Source organism: Chanos chanos, chromosome 2, assembly GCF_902362185.1.
Source record: "Chanos chanos chromosome 2, fChaCha1.1, whole genome shotgun sequence".
Lineage (NCBI taxonomy): Eukaryota > Metazoa > Chordata > Actinopteri > Gonorynchiformes > Chanidae > Chanos > Chanos chanos.
In genome coordinates this window covers 39026797-39044302 of record NC_044496.1, presented here as the reverse complement: position 1 = coordinate 39044302, position 17506 = coordinate 39026797, and positions in this window count along the sequence as shown.

The window sequence follows — 17506 nt, the reverse complement described above, 5'->3', positions numbered from 1 at the left end:
GAAATGAACCTGCACAGAGAACCTTGCAACAGTGTTGGTGAACATAACACAAGGCAGCTTTGACCTTGAGAGAATGCGGAATTGCATTGAATAGATTTCTGAGACTCCTTTATGTGTGTGTGTGTGTGTGTGTGTGTGGCAGGGGGGTGGGGGTGGGGGGGGGGGGGGGGTGGAGTCTGGACAGAAGTGTAAGAGATGGACAAAGCACCCAGTTTCTCTCTCAGCTCACAATTCAATCATTAAAGCTACAAAGACTTTAAAATACAACAATTAACAACAGTTAGTCTGTGAGGAAGTAAATTAATCATGTGTTAGAAATCTCAAACAATTTCATCCAAGCTTTCTCTGAAACATGTTTTTATTCTCTCATTCACTCTTTTTTTCTCTTTCTCTTGCTCTTTCTTTGCGCCTTTCTCCTGATAACTGGTATGTATTGATGGTTAAACTACACTGGATGGTTATAGGCTGCTGGTTATACTGGCACTAAGTGATGCATACCGACGGCTCTTAATTGGGTCAGACAGCGATTCCCTAGCATTCTCCTCTACCCCCTCAGGGAATGCTTGATTAATATTTGATAAGAGAGACTTTTTTTTAACCCCCACTTGCTTTTGCCCTCCCCCCTCTTCCACCTCTCTCTAAACCTATCGATTCCTGGCAATGTTTTTGCGGTGAGGTCTGAGGATTATCGGTCTCACTCATTCTCATCAACATTTAATGAAGACCAAGAGAAAAGAAGAGAAAAAAAACAAGGAGTGGGAGGAACAGAGATGAAATGGAGGAAAAACCTAAAAAAAAAGAGAGAGAGAGATATGTCAGGGAAGCATCAAAGAGAGAGAGAGAGAGAGAGAGGCAAGTGAATGGGGTGACAGTTACAGAAATCAGTGATTATGTGAAAATGCAAATTTGAACCAAAGTCCATCTCCTGGCATTATAAATCGCGTATATCAACTAACACAAACAACAATAACAGCAACAAATGAACAAACAACCCACACAAATAATAAATGGACCATTCCAGCTTAATTTGATCTCTTGCCATTTCACTGAAATTCTCCGGCCAGCTTATCTGAAAAGTCTTTTTTTTTTTTCTTATTGTTTTGCTCATAAATATATTTCACGCATAGCACAAGAGACTCCAAGCATTTGAAAATCGGTATCTGTTGTCATTTCTTTTGCTGTGTACTGCATCATGAAACACAGGAATGTGGAACCTCACATCATGGAACATGGAACACTTTGCTTCCTTTCCAGCATTGATTGTATTAATATTGATGTTGTGTAATTATGCATCCCTGATAAGTCTTAGTGTAGTCCGCCCACAGTTCTGGGCCAGGACTGGACCGTCCGGCTCAGTTGGCATTCATGTCCAAAGCAGGAGACACAAGGTTCTCTTGAACCACAGTGTAAATATTTAATGGGTGGGACCACAGACCCAGAGGGAATTTATGAAGTGTTCTTTTACAAAAGCAGAGATACTTGCATGAGGAAAGAAGAAAGGGGGATGGAAAGTGAGAGAGAAAAAAAGAGAGAGAGAGAGGGAGAAGAGAGAGAGAGAAGAGAGAGAGAGCTCTGATGAGGAAAATAATATTGACATACTGATAAACAAACACAGGGTATTTTGATCATGTTAGTGGTATGCGTGTTTGTTTCTCAGAGTGACTGTGCTTTCATGCTGTGATGAGCTCTTTGATGATATATTCATAGCAGGGACATCCACCAATGAAAACTCACCAACTGATGTTCAGTACTGACCATGCAGCTTGCATTGGTCAATTTGCAATCACATTTATTCACTTGGACACAATAAGGTTAACACAACCCAATTTCCCATCAGTTCACAGCTCCCACATTCAACTTTTTTTTTTCCCAGTGTAAATATTTACTATTTAAGTCACCACTGAGAGGAAGTATTTTGATTATAAATTCAAGAGGCATCAGCATAACTGTTAATGCAAGCTGTGTGTGTCTGCGTGTCTGTGTGTGCGTAAAACCAGCCATGTTATGGCTAAACCTCTGTCTCTCTTCCCACTTACAAGGCGGAGAACTGAGAGAAAGTGCTGTTGTGTAACCAGCTGGTGTTCTTTCTCTGTGGCAGCGCGTGAGGTTCTGTGCAATATTGTGCTACATTGGTGTCTTGAGGCTGGAGTCTTTACTTTCTCTGTCGACTTGTCCCCAGCACTTAAACCCTTGGTAATGACCTGCCCAGTGAGCCAGGGTAGATAGCTCCAGGCTGTCGCTGAGAAGTGGCCAGATGAAGGCAGGTGGTTCGGGGAAATAGGGAGATCAGGTGGAGACTGCACTCTGCCTTCAGGCCTGCTTAACACAACTATCTTCCCAATGCTTGTGGAACCTTTTCCCCCACCTGCTTTACAAGTACTGGTCAGGAAGGAGTATCCAAGACTGCTTCTGAAAGCAAGAGCCAAGTGAATCCAACGTTCATTTCAAATTCTCGTTAAAGAAATATAGAAACACTGGAAGCTACTAGAACCCAGTTAGACTGAATGATTTCCTGTTATTGTTCAATCCGGTATTAAAGATGGCCATTGGAAGCAACTAAAGCCCTTAAATAATGCCACTAGTGAAACCTCAGAGAAAAGAAATATCAGAAATAGGGAGATGTTTCTGACTGTTTCAAGCTTTGTTACACTGCTTTATGTGTCTGCCCTGATACTTTGCTCATTGCTTAAATGACTGTAACCATATGACAAATGTTATGAAGAATGCTTTTGGTGTAAACCTTGTTGCTGCTTACAAAGTGTTCAATAACAGCTGGTAGCATGCCAGCCAAGACAACACATGAGGAAAGTGTTTTCACAAAAGGTTTTCCTTTCTAATTCTGTGAACTTCATTTAAAATCAGCTGTAAGCCAGGAAAAGAACAAAAGTAAACCAAGACCTGACACTACCTCATCATTAACGTTTGCGCGTTTACCTGCTAAGTCAGCAGCACATCTTTCAAGCAGCCTTCACTTTGCAGTCCGTATTCCAGTAACTAGGTAGATTCTACTTACTTCCCTGAAAAATGACTCCTCAAAACATACACAGACTATTTTTTATGCAATCATGTATTTTATCCTTTGTTGCACAAATTGCAAAATAGCAATCTATTTTTTGTCTTCCCATTTAGCAAATCAATACTCCGGGCACTCAAGTTGCACTTAACATGGCATTATAGAAAACAAAAAATGAAAATATATGGCTTGCTCAAATGAATTACGTGAAATATCTTAGACTGAGGGGAAAAACAAAATTTCAAGCCAAAAATGCTCTTTGAAAGGTTGGCCACATATGACCCCTGCAGAGCAGGAGGTAATTATGGAGAGAGAGTCATAAATGAGACATGCATGTGAATCTCTATTCATGAGGTGAAAAATTCAGGCCTTAGTGAGAGACCTGCTGAGCAAGCAGATTTGCTGCTGATGTGTGCTGTATGTGGGCTTCTCAACTCCCCACTGGAGAGCATGTCAAAATAAATTAAAGCCATTCCTTCTCATGTGTCAATCTGTGAAGGCATTTCAATCAATGATATTTTCTTTTTTTAAAAAAAACAAAAACCAAAAGAAAACTAACAACTAAAACACACCAAAACAGTGAGACATACATACAGGCAGCTTTTAACATTAAAAATTCACATCATTCATTCATTCATTCATTCATTTATTCGTTTGCTCATTCATTCTGTCTATATCTCTCTCCTTCTCTCTCATGTCTAATCTTTCATGTTTGATCGAATACACATCCTATATGAGGGGTAGCATTGGTTGCCAGATGCTCCCTGAATCTACTTGGAAACCCAGAGGTATCAGCTTTTGCTGGGGGAAAAAAAGCGATGGCATCTGTTTATCATGTCTCCCACATCAGCAAATTTCTACATTCTATTTCAACTCATTATTGTACAGTAAAGGTTGCAGTACTGCCTCAACTTGAATGGAGGCCTCCCTCACCTCATTCGATTACTGATGGCCTTGGCCAGAAATAGATCCTGAGCAATCAATTATTGAGTACATTTTCCTGACATATTATCCCTATGAAGATGTATTGAAGACTGGTTCAGGAGATGGATGAAATACCCTTTGATCGGTTGGGTTTGGGAGAATGTCAGATAGATCAGCGATACACTAAATGTGTCTCATTATCCACAATAAGTGCTAAGAGCCCTGAGTGGACCACAGCTTTAATGAAAATGGTACTTCCCGTGTCTCTGGGTGTTTGCTGAGACATCTATCAAACGCTGGCATAATCTAGAAGAAGATGAAGAAGAACAAAGGGGTTTTGCTGAAAGCCCTGGATGACGGATGTTGTTAATACTGTCTGCGACGTAACATAATACAGTGGACAGAGCTCATTAAGTCATTAACTCCATGCCTGCTGGGAACATGGGGCGGAGCACCAGAGACCAACTTCATTTGAGCACTTATTACACTGTTATATTTCACAGACTGGTCCTGAGACGCTCTATGGGTGACAAGGAGCTTTGGTTGTTCCCTCATTTTTTTAACCCATGGAAACCATGTAGGCCCATGGATAAGTGTGACCGAAGCTGAAAGAGTGCATGAAACTGCATATATGGTATATGAGTATAAAACTGTTGGGTGTATGTATGTGTACATCTCGTGGTGTGTGAATGTAGTTTTATACATATGAGGATCAGCATTATTGAGCTGTTCTACTTTCATGCTCTACTGAGATTTAGTTTGTGCTTCTCCACTAATTATTGCTCATTTATAGTGTGTGTGTGTGTGTGTGTGTGTGTGTGTGTGTGTGTGTGTGTCTGTGTGTGTGTGTGTGTGTGTGTGTGTGCACGTGCATGCATGTGCGTGTTGTTGTTGTAGAGAGAAGGATTAACAATATCCATGTGTCTGACATAAAATGGACAGTACATCTGAGAATTACTGATCGCTGGGTTGGATAAGCTTATGGCGGCTATGCAACACTATGACAAATAAACAGAAAAATGGAAAATGTCAGAATTGTCCAGGTAGACCTGTAATATGTCAGTGTTTTTGGAGTCCACAGTTGGCAGATACATTGCAGCAGAGGTTTATTCCAGCACTATGGTAACTCTTACTATGGTAACTACAGACCTGCTTTTGTTGCATCGTTAAGGGCGACTGGCTAATGAACCTTGTGGTGACAGCATAGCGTGCAAAAGGTAGACAGACTCAATTCCCCAAGCAATCTCCAAATAAAACTTTGTGTGTGTTTGTAAGAGAGAGAGAGAGGGAGAGAGACACACACGCGCACACACAGAGAGAGAGAGAGTATGCATGGGATGGACAACATAAAAACAACACCTGATAATTAGATCTTGCCACCCAAACTCCCATTTCCAAATGATTGGCTAACCTTTCTGATTTTTCCATTCTCACTTGAGCTCCCAGAACACCACTGGGGAGGACAATCACCACCAAGCTCATTCACCAACTGTTAATTCCAAAGGAAAAGAGGGGAGAATAGGGGTATAGATAGAAATAAAGGAATGAAAAATATTCCACATAAACCATTCTGGGTTTTAAATAGTCAGCTATGAATCATTACCAGAGAAGAAAGAAGGGAAAGCTCAAAGCAACGTTAATATGCTTTAATGGCGGTGTAAAAAATGAGGATCACACTCAGAACAGGCATCATCACGTTAATTAAGATTCTGGTCTGGTCACAGTGGCCGTCCAGTAGGTGAGTGAAAATAATTGGAAGAAAATACGGAACAAGAGCCCGATTGTGAGCCTGCTAACACCGACTTGCCTTTTTTCCTCATTGTTCACAGACGTTTATTCATTCACCTGCAGACCACCACCCTGCCCCTTAACTTCATTCTGCTTCACTGTCTGTACCAAAAGAGTAAAAATACCGCAGACTGGAACAGACATAAAAGGTCTTTTCCCCTTTACATGCAATTTCTCTAATATTCACTTATTTATTTTGTTAGCTATTAAGCCCATAGAGTATATTGTCTATGTAGGTATCTATTGAAACTACAGCAGATCACAGTAACAGGCCGTTTTTGGTTTTATGTTGAAAACATGTGTCTAACAGTTTTTAAATATATAGTGTGTTAGTTCTGCAATCACAAGTTACAAGTTTTTGGGAAAATGTCTGATAAGTTGGTAGAAAAACTTCTTTCACTGTGAATAAATTTTCCCAAAGAAAAATATTCATCTTGAATGTTGAGCTACTTTCATATTTCTTAGATGAAAAAGCTGCTTTACACACACACACACACACACACACACACACAGAAAAAACTTTTAAACACTGATGACTTCATGGACACACTCATTTCCCAAGACAGCTCCTCAAATTTGGAGCTCCCAGTGTGGCTGTGTGCCTATGGAGACCAGGCAAAACACAGGGGAGGTGGGGGAACGGAGCTCCTCTCCCCCAACTTGTTTTCCACCATCAGCTTTGATGAAAGGGAGATGAGACAAGGCCTCTCCAATACCACTCACAGGCACGTAAACATGGGACCATGTTTTTACTCCAAAAACGGATAGGCGGAAAAAAGGAAAAAAAAGCCATTGAGCCAATGAGATGGGACTTGCTTTTGATTGTGTCCACTCGTTATCTCTCACATGGGACAGCAAAGACACAACGGCTGGGTAATTTTATCTGACAGAAACAAAAGACGCTTAGATGTTGTGGAAAAAAAAATGGCCCGGATAAGAGATCTCAAAGTCCTGTGGGTATTAGTCTGACAACATTCAGCAGTAAGATGCAAGGACACAGTTAAAAGTCTACAGAGCGTGGAGCTGCGCTGCTTTACCTTAGCAGCAGCAAAACACAACCAGATTCAGCCATGGAATTACACAGAAAAGCTAAGTCAAAAAGACCTTATCACAACAACGACCATATAACACTTTTGTCCACAGAAAGAGAACGCCATATAAGCATTTTTGGCAAAAATAGACAGAATTAGCCCATTTCCCTCTGTCCTACCAATGAGGGAAAAAGTGTCTGTGTACCTTTTGTCCACTGTTTGAGCATATTTCCATTCAGTAATTGTAGATTAAAGTAACAGGTGTACAGTTCTAAGTCTAGTGGTTTAAAAGCTATCTTGACCCAGGACTCTGTACTGCTTTCACACTCCTCACCAAGCCTGTTTGATAAGCATGTCCTCCAGCTGAAATGAACTCATCGTTATTCTGTGTGCAGAGTGCAACTGGACAGACAGACTGTTTCTATCTTTTGTGAAACTTATGAATGAGTCCTTTCAAACTAATAAGAACTTTCTCTAAGGAGATCATCACACAATGCTGAAAATCTGGAGTCTTTCTCACGAAACAGAGAGTGATTGATGAGAATACAGAGAGAGAGAGAGAGAGAGAGACGGAGGGAGCGCAGAAAAGAGGGGCAGGAGAGAGGAGAGAGAGCATGTTTTTGCGAGTGACTGGTTGCAGTGATTCACTTACATAAACAATCTGTAGGACTGACATGCTGGGATTTCCAAGGCTGAGCAGCAGAAGCTGAATTGAAAGCTATGAATGTGAGAGTATTTTAAGATGAAAGAACACTGAAACTTAAGCCACCTCCTGCTTTGGAATTCAAGATTTAAATCGTTTTTGACAGAAATCTTATAAAAGAGAGAAAGCTTTTAAACTATCCTCTATTATTTTCCAGCTCTGTCTGAGTGACCAACACCAAAACAAATGATAACAAGAAAACAGAACTAAACGGCTAATAAACATGATATGTGTTTCTACATTTCATGACTCATAACATTTTAAAAAATATATTCTTTGTACAATCCTGCTCTGTACAATATCAAGTTAAATGAATAAGAATTTATTATAAATATAAGTAGGAAAATGTGACAATAAACCATAAGAGGTTGCAATAAACTATAACAGAATTATGGCACTGAAAACCCTCAGACCAAAATTATGGCACCAAAAGCCAAAAACAAAAGTTTTATGTGATGAAAAAATCCACTTTGAATATTAACGCCAAGATTCACAGGGATTCAAAGATGCCAAGAATCAAAAAGGAAATACCCATGAAGTCAAGTCTTTAAAAAAAAAAAAAAGTAAATATTGCATTCTGTTATGTTTTTTATTTTCACTTTAGATTTATCCACTTAAATGAAAAACACTTTCATATAAATCTGAGTATAGAGATGATCCATTCTGAATATTTATCAGTTAACACAAACTCTCATGTACTTTATTAGGAATGGAGTGCACATAGCTCAAAATTAAACCGCACAGCAAATTTACTCTCCAAAAAAAAAGGGAAGAAAGAAAAAAAAATTATAATTTCTATCAGAACATTACATAAGATCGTGATCAGAGAGCTTAACTCAGTAATGTAGTGTAATTACACACAGAAATGAGCAAAAGAAAAATTAAAATTACATAATGACAGGCGAAAGGATCAGAAACAGGGTCTGAACATAAAAAAGTAGCCTCCCCAGGCTCTCGTTTACACTTGTCTTAAGACTGAACTACAAAGATTAGAACTATCCGCTCATGTCATATTTACTTCAACATTCAGATCTCTTCTTCTGCCGCAGTGTAAACTGGCAAACTGAAGAGCCATACTTCCAGACCCTTGGCTCTAAGGCTTCAGCTCTCCAGCCATAACCCTTCAGGAAAGTAGCTGTAAGGCTAAATGCTATTTCTGTTCCAATATCTGCATTGCAGGAAATATAAGGTATGAAACTATAGAGACAAAGGGTTTAAAATAGATTGCAATGTACAACGCTAAGTGTCTGTACCTCTGTACCTTTTTTTTTTCTTCTTTTTTTAGCTCAAGGCAGTAGGAGTCTATACCAAATACACACTTGGTGTTGTGTTGTGTGTGGCTCTGAGCCCTCCACACAAACAGCCTATGCCTTATTTTCATAGAAATAACTGTGTGGTTTGAGCGCCTCTTTTCAATATCTACTCTGGAGAACTGTGTATTCTTTGCCGTAAACCTCTCGAACAAATATCGTTCTTTTCAGACAGGGAACAGAATAATTCCAACAGCTTCTTGGCATTGACCTCTGTTTGACCCCGTATCATTATTAACATACTTGAGCAGCAAGCCTAAAAGATGGCACGACTGAGACTCCATTCTGTGTGTAGTTTGTTGCCGTTTCTGGCAAATTCCTTTTCTACATTAAATCTGTGTGCCAATTTTCACGAAAGCTGAGCAAAGCTAATTATATGTGTTGATAGATAACACCTAACAATTGTAGGATGTACTGTAGATTTCTTGCTGTATGTGCCTTAGATGTTTCCAGAAGTGGTGTAAGGTAGCTCAGAATTTCTGTTAAGAGACCAGTGTGGCAGTCACAGGAGATAATCTTCAAACAACTGGTTGCTAGATGTTTCTAAATATGTGAGTATGGTCACCAATGTTTTATGACACTATCAAAATCAAAAGGTTGGTTAGGTGACAGAAAGACTAAAGGCTGTAAACCACAGTGGTAATTACATCAACATTTCCAAATAAACAAATCTAAAATGACACAATCACAACAATTTACATAACAAGACTCATCGTATCGTAGATTTTTCTTTGAATCTGATAAACTGGCGTTAAATATTTCGGGTGCCATTCGAGGGGAAAGTAAAATGAAAAGATTGAAAGACCAAACAGTTTGCGTATGCAGCGTTTTTTGAGACAGGAGACCTCTCTTGTGTGCTCGGCAAGACAGCTGTACTAACACTGTAGCATCCGGCTGGCCAACTTTACATTATTTAAGATGAAAACTTCACAGGAGAATTTACAGTGTAACACAATTAAAGATTCATACCACGAAACCGTTTACCTTTAGAGTGTTATGTAAGGTGATGGCCAAAAAAAAAGGTTTTTAAGCAAAAGAGAGAATGTTCAGATGTATAATAAATTTAATGAGCTTTGCCCCTGGGTTTTTTTTTCTGTCTCTCGTGTTCCGTGATTGTAAGTGGTACACGTGTTTGCTGAAGTCCCCACTGGACTGTCCAAGTGCAAATTTGACCCAGAGGTTCAACACAGGCAGATGTTCCAAAGTCTAAAGCAGCATTTTATTTATTAATTTAGGTATTTATTAATTTATTTTTTGACTGACTGACAGGGCTCTAGATGATCACATCTACTTCACCCTGTGGGGAAGAGAAAATCAAAGAACATCCAAAAGGTTTTCATCTAACTGACTTTTTCTCATATCAGTCTTTTAGTTCTCTTTTTGTGTGTGTGTGCAAGTGAGAAAAAGAGAGAGAGAGAGAGAGAGAGCGAGAGAGAGTCTGTGTGTGTGTGTGTGTGTGTGTGTGTGTGTGTGTGTGTGTTTCTTGTGGAGCTCAGTCCTCCTGAACTGGTCTTTACAACTGAGATTAGGAAATCTGGGAGGTGTTGTTGGGGGTAGGGCAGTGAACTAAAGGTGATGGATATGCTATTTTGAGCTAAGGACACTTGTTCTACAAACATGTGCTGTCAGAGGAGCAAGACTTGCTGAAGATAGGTAATGCTCCACTCCACTCTGACAGAATGAGAGCTGAGAGACCAAATATGTTTGACTCGGGTCCTAAAAATACAACAAAACCCTATCAAAACTGAAGACCATTTGGCTGATACTCACAAGTTTCAGACTTTAACTGCAGCGCCTCATGTGAAAAACATTAACCAAACACACATAACATTTCAGTTTATGACTGAATGACAAAACTGTGTGGCAGGAACTGTATCTTCATGAAAAGAAAAAAAAAATTTGTCCTTTCTTTCCCCCCTCCCTCCCTCTTTCTTTCTCTTTCTCTTTCTCTCTCTCTCTCTCTCTCTCTCTCTCTCTGTTTGTTTTATATTATTCCTTTTTTTATTTTGTATCTTTGGCCCTAACATAGGTGCAGGTTAAGGCCACTGGAGGCCATTCTCCATCAGCCAAATAAATGAGCTTCCTGGGTGAATCGATGGAGCTCCTTCTTATCCTCTCTGATGGAGAGTAAGTGAGAGACTCATTGTAGTGGACATTCACACACCCGTGACCCGTGTGCACTCTAATGAGCTTTTATTGACTGCTACAGCCACTTTCCAAGCTGTAACTTATCAGGGTTAGCAAACGCTTTCCAGAAAATGCAGGGCGATACTCTACTACCTGTCCACTTTCTCCACAGCCTTCCACTTTTTCCATTTCTCTTCCTTTTCTGTCCCTCTCCAGATCCCTTTTTTTTTTTATTTCCCAGCTTTTTAAGTCTCAATCTTCTTTTTCATTATACTGAATTCTCCCCTCTTGGTTGTTCAGTTATCTCTGCCAAATTGGCAGAGCCTGGACGAATTTGTAAAGAGCATATCAGCGTTGCAGTCTCTTTCTCTGTATATCTATCAGCAATCCAGTGAGCATTCAGCCGGCAGTGAGCTTCACGAGCAGACAACCGAATTGTATCATGTGCACTCCTTCACAATACCCTTAAAATTAGAAACAGCAAAACTGATTTTTGGGTCTCTCAGAACGGGCATGGGTATCACCCCCACGAAGGACAGAAAGAACTGTTCAACATGGCACATGGGCAGCTATCATCATGTCCACTCCTCATCGTCCAGGCTCGTGATGAAACAAGATGATGGCTAATAACACCAAAACACTGCAGATTATCATGAAACTCAGGGACCAAGGCTTTGCAGTATGAAATCAGTCATGATACTGAGGAAACAGATGCTTGAAAGCCTAAGACGACAGACTTGAACATTTTCTGTTGGGTACATGTTTTCCATGTTTAACACTCTCAGCTTTAACGGGTCTTTACAGAGGAGAGTCCTTGTTAAAGACTGTTGAGGACCAAAAAGGTCGAAAGTGTGGTCGACTTTACATTGACCCTCTGCTTGCCCTGCGGGATTCTGGGTGTCCATTATTATTGGTTGAATCCGCAGCCTGCACAGCACAGAGACGCCTGGGAAATGAGCTGCAGTGACCTTGGGTGTACATTCAAAAATGCCAGTGTTCCCAATGCACACTGCAGTGTACACGTCCAGTTCTTTTCCTCTTTAATTACTCTGAACTCATACACACACACACACACACACAGACGAATATCCTTTCGACCCCTAAAGAACCTTATACACACTCTCCCTTTCAGGTTGTTCAGTTATCCACAAGCCTTTGGAGACAAATGAGGGTATATACAAGCACATATACACACACTCTCTGACAGCTATTCGGTGTATACTCGCTCATGCACAGGCAGAAGCACCACAACAAAATCACACAGGATTCATTAGCAGTACAGGATACACGCTTCTGCAACCCTACACAGTGGTAAATCATTCCTCTTAAAGAATCTTCACACGCTGTCTTGGATGAGAGTGGGAGGAAGGGTGCCACGGTTCTGCTGCTGTTTCATTTCATGTTTGTTTGGGGGGAGTCTCCACGAAGAAAAAGACCCGACAGAAGGAAATCGCTAGGAGAAGGCTAAGTCAAGAGTGATTTTACACACATAGTGTCCAATGACTCAAACTTGCTGGCATAGAGATATTAGATCCCTCTCAATGCCAGTTCCAAAGTCTGGGAACCAAACACAGGATCCATCATAAACTCTTTCATCAGGAGGGAGGCCCATGGCATAACTCTCTCTCTCTCTCTCTCTCTCTCTCAAAAAAAAAAAAAAAATGCACAGCATCTTCTCCTTGGTAGCTCAAACATGGCTGCCATTTCAATTTGCATAAATACCTCATTAATGGTACTGCTGAGTCCTTAATAAACTGACAGAACCCCTTGAGGATCACACAGAACCACAGGGACAAAAATATACTCTGATGCTCTGGATACTGTAGCTTACACACACACACAAAGTTTAGACTTATACTTAAGTTATACATTTAAAAAAAACACATTCAGAATCCCAAAGGTTCATTTCCTACATGGCCTGAAAAATTACAGTTCCAACCAGCCAAATGACCAACACCATGTGCACAGAACATGCACACACCATATAGTTAAGGAATTCAATGTAGATAGCAGTAATAATGACTCTTATCAAAGTGAAACATGTTAAACATGCATCAAGTCAAGCAAAAACATATTAAAGAGTAAAACATGCCATGTGTAGAACACTCAACTGATTGAAAATTAAATGGGTTTGTGAAAGCACTACAGGTGCTGGCTTCAATATATGAGCTGCCAAAATGTACTACAGGTCTAATCAAACCAACCACTTCACAAATATATTAAGCAAACTTGTTGTAATGTGTGTGTAAATTATTCTGCATCTACTGACAACAGATTACTGTAAATATTTTCCAAGTGTAATTTTTGAAAAGGAAAAACTTGTAGATTAATGCATGGTGTATGCTATATGTTAGGTTTAAGAGGGCAGTAGAAAGATAAAAATAGATTCTGTAGATCCTACTGATAGCTTCCAGAGAAGGAACACTACCATGACTTTCAAAAGGAAACCACTGTGTTTAAAAAAAAATTCCTATGAAGCATTTATATATGGTTTTATGACACAGATGTTGTTGGATGAAGTCAGGACACATTCTTGGAAGGTATGTTACATGAACTTTGTTTCTTCATTAGCCCTGACAAGATGTATGATTTTATAAAGGACAACAGTTGGCTTTTGCCTGTCAAATCACAGCTCTTTACATATTTCTGTTTTTATTCCCCGTTTTTGGGTGGACAATCTATCCTTGAAGATAAGCTTTGGAGCCCCCCACAAGACACAAACAAGCAAGCAAACAAATAAATAAATAAATGGACAATTTTAAAATTCATATTTGATATGGAAATCATTTTCGGTTGGCATGTATCAAAGATGAGTATAAATCGGGGATAGAAAGAAAATTTGGCGTCTCAAAGAGATTTCATCAGTCATATTGCAATAATCCCAGTGGAAACTGAACAATCCTTTTTTCATTTCCCGCAAACAATTTCATTGTATAACTTTTTGAAATACTTTATATATATAAATAGCCATTAATAGCAGCTAGGGCAATTCGATTACGCTTCATAAAGTCCTCCAGTCATATCAGACTTGGACAATAACGTGTGCTTTTCTAAGAGCGGAGCACTTGAGCTATGCGGTCACATTGTGGCGCTCTACCTGACGAATAAATCACAGCTGCTTAATTATCCGCATCTCACCTCGGGAAATGAGCTGTGTGTTCATAATTTGACTTTATGCGACGTTTCCATTTGATAAACAAGTGCATTCAAAGTGCGATCGCGAAGTGAAGAGTTCTAAACCTCTCACAACTACTACAACAAATGCCTTTTCTTTTTCTGAACCAGTGTTGAATTTCTTGAGTGGTTCAAGTAACTCTCTGGAGAAACAAACCGTAAGGGAAGAACAGATGCGCTCCATTCATGATTTATTTCCATAGGCATATTTTCAACCCACTTAATTCCCAAGGGAGCTATGGTACATCAACATCAGCCTTGGAGATGAACCGTTACGATAACATTGCCGGTTACGCGGTTTGCAGCAAGTGCTACCCAGAACTGGATTGAAGTTATTCAGAACACGTGTATGAGGTCGTATCACTCGCAAGAAACACTCAACAGAGCCAGAGTGCTCATGTCATTGCATTCATAAAATTTTGCATCTCGGTGATGTGAAACCGGCGCTGAGCTGAAATCACACTGAAGAATTCCGTCATTTTACTCAGTAGCTGTAATTGCAAACGTTCACGCGTATTAGATTTTGAAAATTTTCACGTAAATCAAAATGGGAACTAAAACCCGTTCTCACACCACGACAAGCATATCCAAATCCTCTTCGTGAACTGAATATTTCTCTTACATTATTTTTCTCTGTGAGGGTATGTTTAAAGAAGGTATATTTACTGTTTTAATAAGTAATGTTACTGAGATTTAGTTCTCATCGCGGTTACTCTGACAGACCACTCATCTCTCCTTTGATATTAAGTCTAAACACCGAACATCCACATCAAAGGTCACAGACAGCGTTTTGTTACACTGACATTGGTTACACATAATAGGCTGGTGTCTGTACTACAGTCTCTTCTAGTTTTATTCATATGCATATACACAGGATAATATTAAGAATTATTTCAACTTACAGAGATGAAACGCAACAGGCAAGAGGAAACACGCGTGGCTGAAGAAAGACATTTTGTTGAAATCAGCGTTAAGCGTCAAACTGGGTCCAAAAAGTGCCGTTTAAAACGCTTGTATAGCCACCTGTCTTTTCAGTTTGCGGGAACTGTGGACATAGCGCTGCGGTTAAGAGAGTCAACTGAATGATTCAGAAGTGTGTGCGCGTACGTAGTAGAGGGAGAGGGAGAGGGAGGGGTGAGGATGCTGTGTACCGATGAGAGCGCAAACTCTCAAAGACTCTACTAATGCGTCATTTTACGCACATCGCCGGCACACACACAAACACTACACAACAAATTAAACATTAACTATTCGAAGCAGCTGTATCTTATTGGGGGAAATTTTATTACTAAACCATCTTTAAAGCAGTACTCTCAGTAATGTGTGTTCTCGTCACATTGCGATAACATAATGTGTTTTGTTGTCGCCAAACGTGTTGGTAGTAATGTAAACAGAGCTAGACATTCGTTTGGAGATCATCTTAATGAGACGTGGAATCCTGTCGACGAAGTCAAATCAAGTTTTACGTACTTTTAAAAGTTCTCTGAGGGTGGGGGTTCATATGACGGGGGAGGGTAATGATGTTCACATGAAAAACGTATTTTATTGTTTTAGTTCCTTCGGGAATGCAGGTCTGTTCTGTAACGTTTCAGAAAAAAAGAGTACCCAGTGCTGTACTGAACAATGCTCTTTTATTCCAAAACGACTAGGGTAAAAGAAAGTGTAAAATATACAACATAATAAGCACAAGGAACAAAATTCAAAACACGATGAAAAAATTACAAACGATTCAGAGTTGTCATACACAAAACATGAACTAAATCTTATGAGAACTTGAAAAAATAGTTATTTTCTCATAGCGCTTAATGTGCACGCCTCAATTCGACATTCACGTCTATATGTGTATGTGTTGCTTGATCTATAACAGTATTGCAGAGCGTCAAAACCGTTATGAATTTACACTGCAATTACCTGCCTGAAACTGCGACACAAGTTAAACATTACTTTTATAGCAAGGTCTGGCAGAAGAGTAAAGGTTGCTTCTTAAAAGGAGAGAAAGAAAGAAAATGAAAGAAAAAAAATCTTATTTCCAAAAAGTCTTATTTCCAGTGCAACACAAAAATGGATGGATGGAACTAGTCTCCCTCAACGTCGTGTCAATGAAATAAAGGGGGAATCAGACAAAAGCAGGATGCGATTAACATTGGTTTAGCAAGTGCACTGATGCATTCACTCCACAAAACAGAGGGGTAATAACTTTTAAAGACAAGACTGATCTTACTTTTAATATAGCTCACCAGTTGCTTGCTAAGCTAGCATGCTGAGCTTTGTAGACTATCTAACTGCGGATCAAGATTACCTATGACGTCTTTATTTTTTAAATAGTATTTGTGAGTACAGAAAGAATCTAAATGAAGCAAGAATATAATAAATGAGATTGTATAATCTACTTATAATTTTTGCATCATAAGAATAATTACAAATTAGATAGAAGTATGTACTTCACGAAAGCCTGGCTTTGGAAAAGCGCCATCTACGGATGTTAAATGCGCTCGATGGAAACGCCTCTTGTACTCAGATGAATACCGCGTTGCACCACTGCAAAACAATTTCAATGACATTATACCACGGAAATCTTATTTAAGAGGCAATCAACCCCGTTTTGGGCATTTTTGCTAACAGAGGCATAAGAAGAGAGGAACAGATTACTGAAACACACTTAGAACCGACAGAAAACGTAGACAATTTCAGTAACCATCAGTTACAAATAAACTTTTAACTACCCTTTTTCTCGTAGCATCCTGGGGATGACTTTGGAGAGGTTCAGCCCTCTCCAAAGGCGTTACTATGCCTACTTGAGCGCTATTAGGGACAGGAATATACAATTGGCTGATAAGGCACTTTTGTTCTCCCGTCTGAGGGCGTAAAACGATTTCAAGACTGTCGGACATTTCTCCTGCAAACGCTTTGCCTACTTGTTCGGAGTTAAGAGTGGCACATCGACTCAAATTGATTTTACTCGGTTTTGCTCTACATTTGCATTTGAAGGAGGGAGTATACAGAATGACAAGTCTCATAAGCAGCATATAAAAATATCAGGATTAACTATGAAAAAAAGGGAAATATCCAAACATATTTGCCAAGGGACTGCCCTCTGGGGACTTAAGTAAGTACTGCAAGTTTACAAACAGATAGGTGCCCATTCCTCAAAGTAACTCAGTGTTTCCCAATCCCACTCCTGGGTACACACAGCTCAGCACATTTGAGGTCTCTCCCTGTCATGGCACACCTCACCCACCTAATTAACGGCTCGATAATTAGTCGATAAACTGAATCAGAAGCGTCAGAGCAGGAAGAGACAAAAGGCATACAGAGCTACAGATGCCTAGGGGCGGGGTTGGAAAATATTGATCTAAAAAAAAAAACTCAAGTGCTCCCTTTTTCTGTTTGAAAGCATTTAAACTACAGTCTTCTAACAAATATTATTATAAGACAC